This window comes from Nycticebus coucang, chromosome 11, assembly GCF_027406575.1.
Source record: "Nycticebus coucang isolate mNycCou1 chromosome 11, mNycCou1.pri, whole genome shotgun sequence".
Taxonomy (NCBI): domain Eukaryota; kingdom Metazoa; phylum Chordata; class Mammalia; order Primates; family Lorisidae; genus Nycticebus; species Nycticebus coucang.
Window position 1 is genome coordinate 1,050,593 of NC_069790.1, and position 12,855 is coordinate 1,063,447.

Genomic DNA, 12,855 nt, shown 5'->3' on the forward strand with positions numbered 1-12,855 from the left:
CTTGGAAACATGTCACCTTCCAAGACTTAATCAAAAACAAATGGAAATGTTGAACAGGCCCATATCAAGTTCAGAAATATCATCAACCATACAAAATCTCCCCAAAAAGAAAAGCCCGGGACCAGATGGTTTCATGTCAGAATTCTACCAAACCTTTAAAGAGGAATTAGTACCTTTACTACTCAACCTATTCCAAAAGGTAGAAAAAGAAGGAAGACTACCCAACACATTCTATGAAGCAAACATCACCCTGATCCCCAAACCAGGAAAAGACCCAACAAGAAAAGAAAATTATAGACTAATATCACTAATGAATATAGATGCAAAAATATTCAACAAGATTCTAACAAACAGAATCCAGCAACATATCAAACAAATCATACATCATGACCAAGTCGGTTTTATTCCAGGGTTTCAAGGCTGGTTCAATATACGTAAATCTATAAATGTAATTCAGCACATAAACAAATTAAAAAACAAAGACCATATGATTCTCTCAATCGATGCAGAAAAAGCTTTTGATAACATCCAACATCCATTCATGATTAGAACACTTAAGAAAATTGGTATAGAAGGGACATTTCTTAAACTGATAGAGGCCATCTACAGCAAACCCACAGCCAATATCATATTGAATGGAGTTAAATTGGAATCATTTCCACTTAGATCTGGAACCAGACAAGGCTGCCCATTGTCTCCATTGCTCTTTAACATTGTAATGGAAGTTTTAGCCACCGCAATTAGGGAAGAAAAGGCGATCAAGGATATCCACATAGGGTCAGAAGAGATCAAACTTTCACTCTTCGCAGATGATATGATTGTATATCTGGAAAATACTAGGGACTCTACTACAAAACTCTTAGAAGTGATTAAGGAATACAGCAGTGTCTCAGGTTACAAAATCAACATTCATAAATTGGTAGCCTTTATATATACCAATAATAGTCAAGTTGAAAAAACAATTAAGGACTCTATCCCATTCACAGTAGTGCCAAAGAAGATGAAATACTTGGGAGTTTATCTAACAAAGGATGTGAAAGATCTATATAAAGAGAACTATGAAAGTCTAAGAAAAGAGATAGTTGAGAATGTTAACAAATGGAAAAATATACCATGCTCATGGTTGGGAAGAATCAACATTGTTAAAATGTCCATACTACCCAAAGCAATATATAATTTCAACGCAATCCCCATTAAAGCTCCACTGTCATACTTTAAAGATCTTGAAAAAATAATTCTTCGTTTTATATGGAATCAGAAAAAACCTCGAATAGCCAAGACATTACTCAAAAATAAAAACAAAGCAGGAGGAATCACGCTACCAGACCTCAGACTATACTACAAATCGATAGTGATCAAAACAGCATGGTACTGGCACAAAAACAGAGAAGTAGATGTCTGGAACAGAATAGAGAACCAAGAGATGAATCCAGCTACTTACCGTTATTTCATCGTTGACAAGCCAATTAAAAACATTCAGTGGGGAAAAGATTCCCTATTTAACAAATGGTGCTGGGTGAACTGGCTGGCAACCTGTAGAAGACTGAAACTGGACCCACACCTCTCACCATTAACCAAGATAGACTCTCACTGGATTAAATATTTAAACCTAAGACATGAAACTATAAAAATACTAGAAGAGAGTGTAGGGAAAACCCTTGAAGAAATCGGGTTGGGGGAGTTTTTTATGAGAAAGACCCCCCGGGCAATTGAAGCTGCTTCAAAAATACACTATTGGGACTTGATCAAACTAAAAAGCTTCTGCACAGCCAAGAACACAGTAAGTAAAGCAAACAAACAGCCCTCATAATGGGAGAAGATATTTGCAGGTTATGTCTCCGACAAAGGTTTAATAACCAGAATCCACAGAGAACTCAAACGCATTAGCAAGAAAAGAACAAGGGATCCCATTGCAGGCTGGGCAAGGGACTTGAAGAGAAACTTCTCTGAAGAAGACAGGCGCATGGCCTTCAGACATATGAAAAAATGCTCATCATCTTTAATCATCAGAGAAATGCAAATCAAAACTACTTTGAGATATCATCTAACTCCAGTGAGACTAGCCTATATCACAAAATCCCAAGACCAGAGATGTTGGCGTGGATGTGGAGAAAAGGGAACACTTTTGCACTGTTGGTGGGAATGCAAATTAATACATTCCTTTTGGAAAGAGATATGGAGAACACTTAAAGATCTAAAAATAGATCTGCCGTTCAATCCTGTAATCCCTCTACTGGGCGTATACCCAGAAGACCAAAAATACATCATAACAAAGATATTTGTATCAGAATATTTATTGCAGCCCTATTCATAATTGCTAAGTCATGGAAAAAGCCCAAGTGCCCATCGATCCAAGAATGGATCAATAAATTGTGGTATATGTACACCATGGAATATTATGCAGCCTTAAAGAAAGATGGAGACTTTACCTCTTTCATGTTTACATGGATGGAGCTGGAACATATTCTTCTTAGTAAAGTGTCTCAAGAATGGAAGAAAAAGTACCCAATGTACTCACCCTTATTATGAAACTAATGTAGGACCTTCACATGAAAGCTATAACCCAGTTACAACCTAAGAATAGGGAGAAAGGGGAAATTGAGGGGAGGGAGTGGGGAGGTAGGTGGAGGGAGGGGGATTAATGGGATTACACCTGCGGTGCATCTTACAAGGGTATATGTGAATCCTAGTAAATGTGGAATGTAAAGGTCTTAGCAAAATAACTAAGAAAATGCCACAAAAGCTATGTTAACTAATGTGATGAAAATGTGTCAAACGTTATATGAACCAAGTGTATGGTGCCCCACGATCATACTAATGTACACAGCTATGGTTTAATAAAAAAAAAAAAAAAAAGTAAATTATTTTTTATTGAGGTTTCTTACACTGGGCCAAATTATTCTTCTAGGTGATGTTTTTTCCTTAGTCTGCCCCAGGATTGAAGGTATGTTAGTAATGGAACTGATTTATTTCTCATTTTCCCTTATGCCTATTATTATACTTTTCCATATATCCTCTAGTAGTAATTTTTTAAATTGCTCCCCTAAATTTATTTGATTTTTCATAATATTAACTACATAAAACATACTTTTTTTAAACAAAAGTAAAAATGTTTTGGTGTTAATGAATCAATAATTACTACCTATATTAAAAAATAAAAGGGGGGTTGGTAAAGATAAAATGCTCCCTTTCATGGAAGCATAATTTTACCCATACACATATTGTGTTCATGACCTTCCTCCCTGGATTTCCAGCTCACTAAGAATCCAGTAACTGTACCTCGGGTGTAGGGAGATTTGTGCCCCATGTACACATTTTATTACAAACTGATACAATTTCAATCTTCATTAGGAAGAGGCTGTGTTTTAATTACAGGTAAACCTGATTCACCAGGACTGATAATTAGCTTCATAACCAGTGAATCAGAAAACAAGTCTCAAACAAAGGTGGGAAAATGTCAAACTAAATCAGTATCATAATTTTGCTGAAGCACCTCCCATATTAAGTTCAAAAGAAGGGAATTGTTGATTAAACATTTTAATTGATTTCATTCATTTATTTATTAAAGCATTCATTGAATATTTACAACATGTGAGGTATAGCACTAAATTTGTCTCATTATGTGTTTTTGTTTTCAAACTGTTTTGGGATTACTGTGTTGTAGAGTAAATCAAAAAGTATATTTTTATTTCTCTATTATGCAAGAAGGTTTTTGACATAAACATTTATATAATTCACCCCAAAGCAACATGCTGCTTAACAATGCTCTGCTGAGGAGCCCTGAATTATCCTTACTTAGGGCTTCTTGGGAACTTCCATCTATATTTAGATAAATATAATCATAATATACCATCTGCAAAGGGGAAATTAGCATTTTCCAAGAAACAGTAAACGATTGGGGTAAAGTTAGAATAGCAACAAGACTTAGCACTGTGTATATTGAGCAATAAATAACACTTGTCTGTTTGATTATTTCCCTCAAAGCGTAAATCTCATTAGTCATAAAAGTGTATAAGGCAGTACATATTTGCAAAATCTATATTTCATATTTTCCCTTGGTATGTTCTAAATTGTTACCTTATTGTGTAGTCCAGTTAAAACTTTTAAACTTGAGGGCGGCGCCTGTGGCTCAGTTGGTAGGGCGCCGGCCCCATATACCGAGGGTGGTGGGTTCAAACCCAGCCCTGGCCAAACTGCAACCAAAAAATAGCCAGGCGTTGTGGCGGGCGTCTGTAGTCCCAGCTACTCGGGAGGCTGAGGCAAGAGAATGGCTTAAGCCCAGGAGTTGGAGGTTGCTGTGAGCTGTGTGAGGCCACGGCACTCTACGGAGGGCCATAAAGTGAGACTCTGTCTCTACAAAAAAAAAAAACAAAAAACTTTTAAACTTGAAAATATGAGTGATAATGATTAGTTAATTTCCAGAGAGAGGACTCACAGATCAGCAAAATCACATGTCCTACTGACTGAAAATACTGAAATCTCATTTTCTAGACAAAGACTATTTTTCTTTTAGCTCCCACACATATCAGCCAAAGGTTTAATTCCTAGTACATCTCCCTGTGTCAAGTCCTGAAAAGCAGAAAGATTTTAGACAGGACTTATTTTTATCGTAAGCATTGTCCAAAAACAGGATGAGATTTGTTGCAAGGGAGTTAACTAGTGCTTGGAAGGTATTATTTAGTTATAGAAAAAATTCAAACACGTTTAGTGCTTAATGATTTTATTGCGTCTAAGGTTTTTTGAATCAGGCAACAAATATTGGAATACTGTGGTGACAAGATGGAAGTTGGATAGTGATGTATAAGCCAGATTCAACCTATGCCTTAAAAATAATGAACTTGTTTCTCCAAAGAGAAATGAGCGTCAAAAAACATAAGTCTATTGGTCAAAGTCCCTTTTCTCTGTGGACACTGAGCTCTTTCCCATGCATTCACAAATGGAATCCAGAGATTGCCTCAGAAGAAGAGTTTTGAGACATGGTTGGAAGGGTTGCTGAAATATTTAAAGTTGTGGCTCAGAGACTCAGTGGGGAAAGACAAAGGTGGAGTTACCCAGGGCTTCTAGGTCTCTGATCAATAGCCTGAGCCCTGCTGACAATATAGAGAACATCTCAAACTCCTGTGCCAAACTTTTGGCTAGGCAATAACAGAAAAGACAGCAGGATTCAGAAAATGTGCTGTAAGAGGGACTTTGCAAAGGGAGATTCAGTAAAGTGTTATCAGAGGGAAAAATAGGATCCAGCTCAATTGCAACCAGAAGGCATTCTGAGGGCTATTTACAGCGAAGTTGTTCTGGCAAAGAACTCTAATCAAAACACAAGCAAAACTATTCTGCCTAGATGGGTGATACAAAATGCTGTGAAAGTTTTCAGTAAGTTACTTTTCTCTTAGGTAACAGCACAGAGTGTCAGCTTTGGATGTAACGGGACTAACTAGAGTCAGCCAGGACCCAAAAGTGTTTGAGCCTTAACTGTTATCTGACCTTCCAGACAGAGCAATAGGAGGCCCACTCACTTTTTATATGTGAAGGCAGGTAGCCACAAACAGAATTGCACTCCTCAGTGGAAATGCTACCTGCTTGTGTTTGTCTGCACAGGTAAACTAACTGTGGAGATAGTTGCCACCATCATCCCAGCGGTCACTCTTATACCTCCAAGGACACAAGGTTGCCTGGAGTGTTAATAACTCACTCCAGTATTACCTGGAGTGGTAACACCTCACTCTTCTGGGGGTCATCCCTAGACATTCAGATTCGCAAGTGTGGATGGGTTCCTATTTTTCTATTTCCAACATACTCCCAAGACTTCCAGAATCACAGCGTCAGAATCACCTACAGGGCTTGTTAAACTCAGATGGCTGGGCCCCACCGGCCAAGCGTCAGATCTAGTTGGTCTGGGTGGTGTCTGAGAATTTGTCCAAATTCCCAGGGGATGTGGACATTGAGGGATGGAGGACCATACCTTTGAGGACCATACCCACTGAGGGTTGTGGCCATGGACAGCCAGTGGTCATCCTGGCTTCCAAGGACGGAGGAGGGCCGAAGTGGAGAAGGGCAGGCCCCACCTTGAGTAAAGGCTTGTGCGCAGACTCTGCACTGTTTTCTGGGCCTGGGTGCCGGGCAGCCACCTGCTGGCTATAGTTTACAAATAGTTACGTTGGTGGAGTTGGGTGCTGCCAGAGAGGGTCGCGCAGGCTGGGCATTCAATGGCCTCTTCTCCAGAAATTATCACTTATCTCCCCAGAGACAGTGTCTTCTCTGCCAGGCACAGCTGTCCCCAGAGGCAGGGCAAGTCCACGTGCGCACTACCGTCGTGGAAGGGCCTCTGAGACGCTCTGTTGGCAGCTGATGAAACAAAACTAGAAAGAAATTTGACAGAAAAAAAAAAGAGAGGCGTCAACTGCAGCTTTCAGGCCCAGTAAGAGGAACCGGCCGCAAATAGAAAAGGAAGGTGGTGGCCGCCTCCCGGCTTTGGGGAGGCCCTGGAGAGAACCAGAGGATACACAACCAAGGAAAAGAAAGAACCTCCTTGGCAGACTAGCCTCCAGGCTGAACGAGTTACTCCTGCAGTGAGAAGGCTGCCTCAGACAGTGGGGAACCATCCCTGTCCCCAGAAACACCTGGGCGGGCCTTAGCCTGGCCCGGGAACTGCACGGAGCTTCTTGGATCCTGGGCTTTGCCTTTTTTCTGCTACTAGCTGAGAATGTTTCCGTATGTGCCAATAACGGGCTCTCCTGCTCCTCCGGTCCTAGGTCCTAGTCCACGTCTCGCTCATGCTGCGACCCGGGGAAGAGGCCCCAGGGCGCGGCTGGAGTGGGGTGCGGGGCTCACACCGAGGTCGCGGCTGAAGCGGGGTGCCGGGCTCACACCGAGGTCGCGGCTGGAGCGGGGTGCCGGGCTCACACCGAGGTCGCGGCGGGAGCGGGGTGCGCGGCTCACACCGAGGTCGCGGCTGGAGCGGGGTGCGGGGCACACACCGAGGTCGCGGCTGGAGCGGGGTGCGGGGCTCACACCGAGGTCGCGGCTGGAGCGGGGTGCGGGGCTCACACCGAGGTCGCGGCGGGAGCGGGGTGCGGGGCTCACACCGAGGTCGCGGCGGGAGCGGGGTGCGGGCTCACACCGAGGTCGCGGCGGGAGCGGGGTGCGGGGCACACACCGAGGTCGCAGCTGGAGCGGGGTGCGGGGCTCACACCGAGGTCGCGGCTGGAGCCGGGTGCGGGGCTCACACCGAGGTCGCGGCTGGAGCGGGGTGCGGGGCACACACCGAGGTCGCGGCTGGAGCGGGGTGCGGGGCTCACACCGAGGTCGCGGCGGGAGCGGGGTGCGGGGCTCACACCGAGGTCGCGGCGGGAGCGGGGTGCGGGCTCACACCGAGGTCGCGGCTGGAGCGGGGTGCGGGGCACACACCGAGGTCGCGGCTGGAGCGGGGTGCGGGGCTCACACCGAGGTCGCGGCTGGAGCGGGGTGCGGGGCACACACCGAGGTCGGGGTGGAGCGGGGTGCGGGGCTCACACCGAGGTCGCGGCTGGAGCGGGGTGCGGGGCTCACACTGAGGTCTCAGCTGGGGGGCGGGGGACAGGTTGCCAGGCTCAGGGCGCTGACCTATCCTTCTCCACCTTCCACCCGGCGCCCCCTCCCCTGCACCTGCTGTTTCAGCTTCGCCCCCTTTCTTCCCCAGAGGCAGACTTCCCTCCTTTAATGTCAAGATTATAATGGAGATTAAAATAATCAACTGTTTTGTTTACACTATTATTTGAGAACAAAAGATGAAAGGATCATTCTCCGGAAGAAGCCTTATTAACAATCTCCATGTATAACCTGAGTTTGAAATAACAAGATAAAATGTCATCCTTTCAAAGAGCTTAACAATTGAAATTACAGAAAACTGAGCAGAGAGTCCAAAGGAAGCGACACTTACTAAAGGAGAGGTCAGTGAAACCAGGACACTCAAGAATGCTTATCAAACATGTTAAAATCTCATTAATTCAGTTTCTCCACGTGAAGAATAAGAGTCCCTACAGGGCTTTTCATTATTAATATGTTCAAATATTATTTTTCCCCAAATGAGTCATGATTGAGAGGAAACCTACCAAAGCAAAACCTACATAAAAATATTCAAACTTAAACATTTATAAAAGGGCTCTTAATTTCTAGGAATAGAAATTAAATGTGTATATTAAAAGCCTTCATATGCTGTGTGTGAGATCTGAACTTAGTCTTGTGCTTCCATAAGTCACCTGATTTCATTTACTAGGTACTCGCCCCATTTTACTACCAGAAATATCTCTTCTATAAGAAGTTCTTAAGATTTCCTTTGAAATTGTCTTTTAAAATCTACCTGATATTTTTCAGAATGGCTTATCTTTTTTTTTTGCCTAAAACTCAGCCGTTTCTCTCCTTTCCTCTCACGTTTCCCCCTGACTTCCCTGTCTCTGCTCCCAGCCTCTCGGAACTTGCAGTCAACTCCAGGCACAAGCGCAGAATCATTGTGAAGCATCCTCTCACTTACCCCGCAGGATGACTCGGTCTCTGAGCTCGGCATATTTCACCATCAACTCACCGGGACCCTACCTGGGTATGGGGTCTCCTTGGAGATGTGTCTCCACACCTGCCCCCAGGGCTTTCCATGTTCTCCTCTGCACACGTGCCCATTTTGCTTATTTAATTGGTAGTTCATCTACTAGTGTAACATGATACTCCTCTTTTAAAAAATTAATTCCAGGGGCGGCACCTGTGGCTCAAAGGAGTAGGGCGCCAGCCCCATATGCCGGAGGTGGCGGGTTCAAACCCAGCCCTGGCCAAAAACTGCCAAAACAAAAAACAAACAAACAGAAAACCCCCAAAACTTAATTCCAGTAAGTTCTCTCTGTTGCTTTCAATTATAAGCACCAAGGTCCTTACCAAGACATGAGCATGGCTTCAGCCGCCTCCCTGGCCTTGTCTGTGGTCCCTTCTTCCCAGTCACACCCTGGATTGCTTGCAGGAGCTTTCCCAGGTCTAACGCCTTCCTCTACTGTGCAAGTTCTTTCTTTTTCTTTCTTTCTTTCTTTTTTTTTTTCAGTTTTTGGCCAGGGCCTGGTTTGAACCCGCCACCTCCAGTCTATGGGGCCGACGCCCTACTCCTTGAGCCACAGGCACCGCCCGTCTTCTTTGCTTTTCAGTAAACAACTCAAACATCACCTCCTCTGAGAAGCCTTTCTTGCCTTCTCCCCTGGAATGAGACCCTGGAACAAGCTCCTTCAAGTGGAAAAGACAAGAAACTGAGTCCTCCTCTGACCTGGCAAGTGTGTGTAGTGTTAAGTGTCTGCGTTCCTACCAGTGGCTTCAGGCCCGCGGTGCCAGCGTGTGACCAGCTGAACTAGCTGAATGAATGTAAGAGCCGCAGAGTTAAGAGAAGGCAGTGCTGTGCGGGCGCCCCTCTTTCCTTCACACTCCATCACAGTGCTCACTCTGAAGCGTTTTCTCCAGGAAGGAGGCTGGTAAATTGGAAAGCACTCAGCGATGGTCTGCAGGCTGGAACCTTGCAATCAGAGAAGCATCTAAAATGCTAAGAGATGTTTGGACTGGCTCACGAGAACGAGCAGAGCCACCTTCACATGCTTGACAAGAGTGTCAACTGAAGAAGATGAGCTTTTTCTTGTAGCCTCAGTGATGAGAAGAGTGACAAGATAAGGCTACAGGAGGAGGTAAGCTGTTCATTCTTTCCCATAGGCACTGTGCTTGGAAGTAGGGTCGGCCGATGAAAACGGAATTTAAAAGTTTATGCATATGACATACGTAACGTCAGGAGAACATGTCTGTTAGGTCAAGTCATTCTTTAGATAAAATAATGACTTATCTAAAGAAAGGATCTGTTAATAGAAATGGAAGTCATTAAGTCATGAAATACTGACAAATGGGGAATTTAGGGGGGCGAAAATCCATTGTGGCCATACAGACCCTATGCAAGAGGAAAAGGGGCCTACCAGGTTAGTGAAGGCATTCAGTCAGCCTTGCAGTAAGATTTCTGTTTTAAAGAGGTGCACAAAGCTATTGGAGACTAATAATATTAAATTTTAATCATATAATTTAACTCCCCCTGTTGAAGTTATGTTTATAATACAACCTCATAAAAATTGACTTCACTTTGGGGAGAGTATGTACTGGTTGAACTGACACAAATATCTAATCGGTCTAATAATTAAAATTTGAAATTTAAATTACAAATTGGTTTTGTCAATCAGTCTCATATGACTTTGTCCAGCATGAGCAAGTGTCTGGGAATCTTATCAACTTGGAGATGCTGATGAAATTAATTTTGTGAGTAGGAAATGAAAAGAGGAAAATCATTAACAGTGGGAGATTAACAAAATATGTGGTGTCATGTGGCCAAGACTAGCCAGACATCTCCAGAAAGCACCTTTTTATCTTTCTTTGGCCTCTGTGTGGAGAGGTGTGCATATAATTTTCACCAAAAAGGTGGTAGGAACTGGGAGCTAAGTGAGGCACGCTAATGGTGCCATCAGAGGAGCTGCCTTATCTGGTGCTGGACCCAAGTTCTTTGCAGGATTCCCACATGGCTCAGGAAGGGAGATGGCCACAGGGGAGGGGGAGGGCAGCTCAGAGTCCAGGGTCTCTGTCATCACATTCAGCAAAGGAAAGAGAAGTACTTCACCAGGACCATTGCTGTGGTTTGAACATATTTCCCTCCCCAAATTCACATGTTGAAACTTAGCTACCAACGTGATAGTAGTGAGAGGTGGAGCCTTTAGGAGATGCTTACTGGAGACTCACAAGGGAGAGCCCTCCCAGAGGAAATTTGGCCTTTTATTTTTATTTATTTATTTTTTTATTAAATCATACCTGTGTACATTAATGCAGTTGTGGGGTACAATGTGCTGGTTTTATATACAAGTTGGAATGTTTTCATCCAACTGGTTAACATAGCCTTCATGACATTTTTTTTTTTCTTCCATTCTTGAAATTTGGCCTTTTATAGAAGGGTCTGAGGGAGAGAGTTCTCCCCGTTTCATCTCTTCTTCCCTCTGTGAACACAGGGTTCTCCCACTCTCACCCTTTCTGTCTCTCCTGCCTTGTGAGGACAGGGCTTCCCCCACGCCCCCATCTTCATCTTGACTTCTTGCCATCAGAGTTCCGAGGAAATGCATTCCTGTTGGTTATATTAATAATCGCCTGATCTCGGTATTGCGTGATAGCTGCATAAACAGACTGAGGTGATAGTTTTTGCAATCATAGCATATTTGTTAGTAATTGTTAAATTTCTTACCTGAATGTGTAGTATTATTTTCTGTAAAAGATTATTGTAGTCACATGGACACATTTTAATTTTAAAGTGTTTCTTCAAAAGTTTATGGAAGATGAACTTCTTTGATTTGGATAAAAATTTCATGTGCTTTATGAAGTTATTATCATGTCAGTGGGCTATAATAAGTAAACATATGCATATTCTTGATTACTTATCAGCCACCACAGATAACTTTTCTCTGTGTAGTTTAAGCTCATCTCAGTATCAGCTGTAATTTCTCTCTCTCTGTTTTAATATGCCGCCCCACACTCCTGGGACTCACATAGAGCAGTTAAATCACATATAGATATGTTAAATATTGCTTGAGAATTTAATTAGAAATGCCAATTCCTTTGCAAAAAGCGGTTATTAATCGCAACACAAATAAGGATTTTGATTGAAAACAAGTGGGACTATTTTTTCTTTCAAAAGTAAAGTCAGACAAATGTTGTCAGAGAAAGATGTGTGAGAATGTAAGGATAATATTTAGGGTGTGGTTAGGCTGACAAAAGGCTATGGATAAATATATGACTATATAATAAAAAAAGCATAGTGAAAGAGTACAGGATTCTGAGACAGTAAACAGTGTATCCAAATAAAGATTCATGGCTTCACAGTCTGATATGATAATGTACTGAAATGATGTGTACAGAAGCCAGTGAGAAAAGGAATTACCTCGTCTGTTTCAGAGAAGCAGGCAAACTCCAGACAGGAGGCTCCGAGGGGAGACTTGGGTGATGAGTAAAGAATTAGCACAAGCTAAAGTTCCAGTGGGTCATTCCATTCAAGGAGGGTGGATGATCATGTGCAGGGTACAAACTAAAAATAAAATCCTAGCTGCCCACCTGCACCCCCACGTACACAGAATCCCTCTCAGCCCAGAGGATCCCAGAGAAACTCAAAAACTGAGTTCCTGGTCAGGATAGGACAGAGGTCAGTCATACCTCATTATGTGCCCTCCCTCTGGAGTTTTGGACACAACAACTGACCAGCATCAATATGAAAAGAGAGATTACGAGACTGACAGAACAGACTGTGACGATAAGACACCAAACTATAAACAGGACCTCAGAGCGGGCCAGGTGAGGGTTAAGTCACACATCTATACACTTAGCAAAGAAACTGTGGTCTAACTGCCTCAAGGTTTTTCTTTTTTTAATAACTGCTAAACAAGCACTGGCCTTGAGATAAGCAATATTAAAACAAATTTCAGCTTCACTGCCAGATGCTGACCCTCACCCTCTGTCCTATAATCCATAACCGCAGCTTTGGACAAGAGATGGGTTTCAGTAACTTCTCCTGATGAGAGACCACCGACCATGAACTGGCTGTGGCCATTTTTATCAAGGCTGCACACTGAAGTGTCTTTGTGTTCTGAAAAGACCTTGGGACATTTAGGGCCAATTGTAATACATTTAAATGTTAAATCTTCTCTCCAAATGGAACGTGGGTCATATGTAGCATGCATGTTAATTCAAGGTGAATGAGTCGGAACATTCAGAGCTCTTCCTGTAACCTAGTAAGATGTGTACTGGGCCAGACCATTCAGGTTCTCTCCCCCCCTCCCCTGGAGG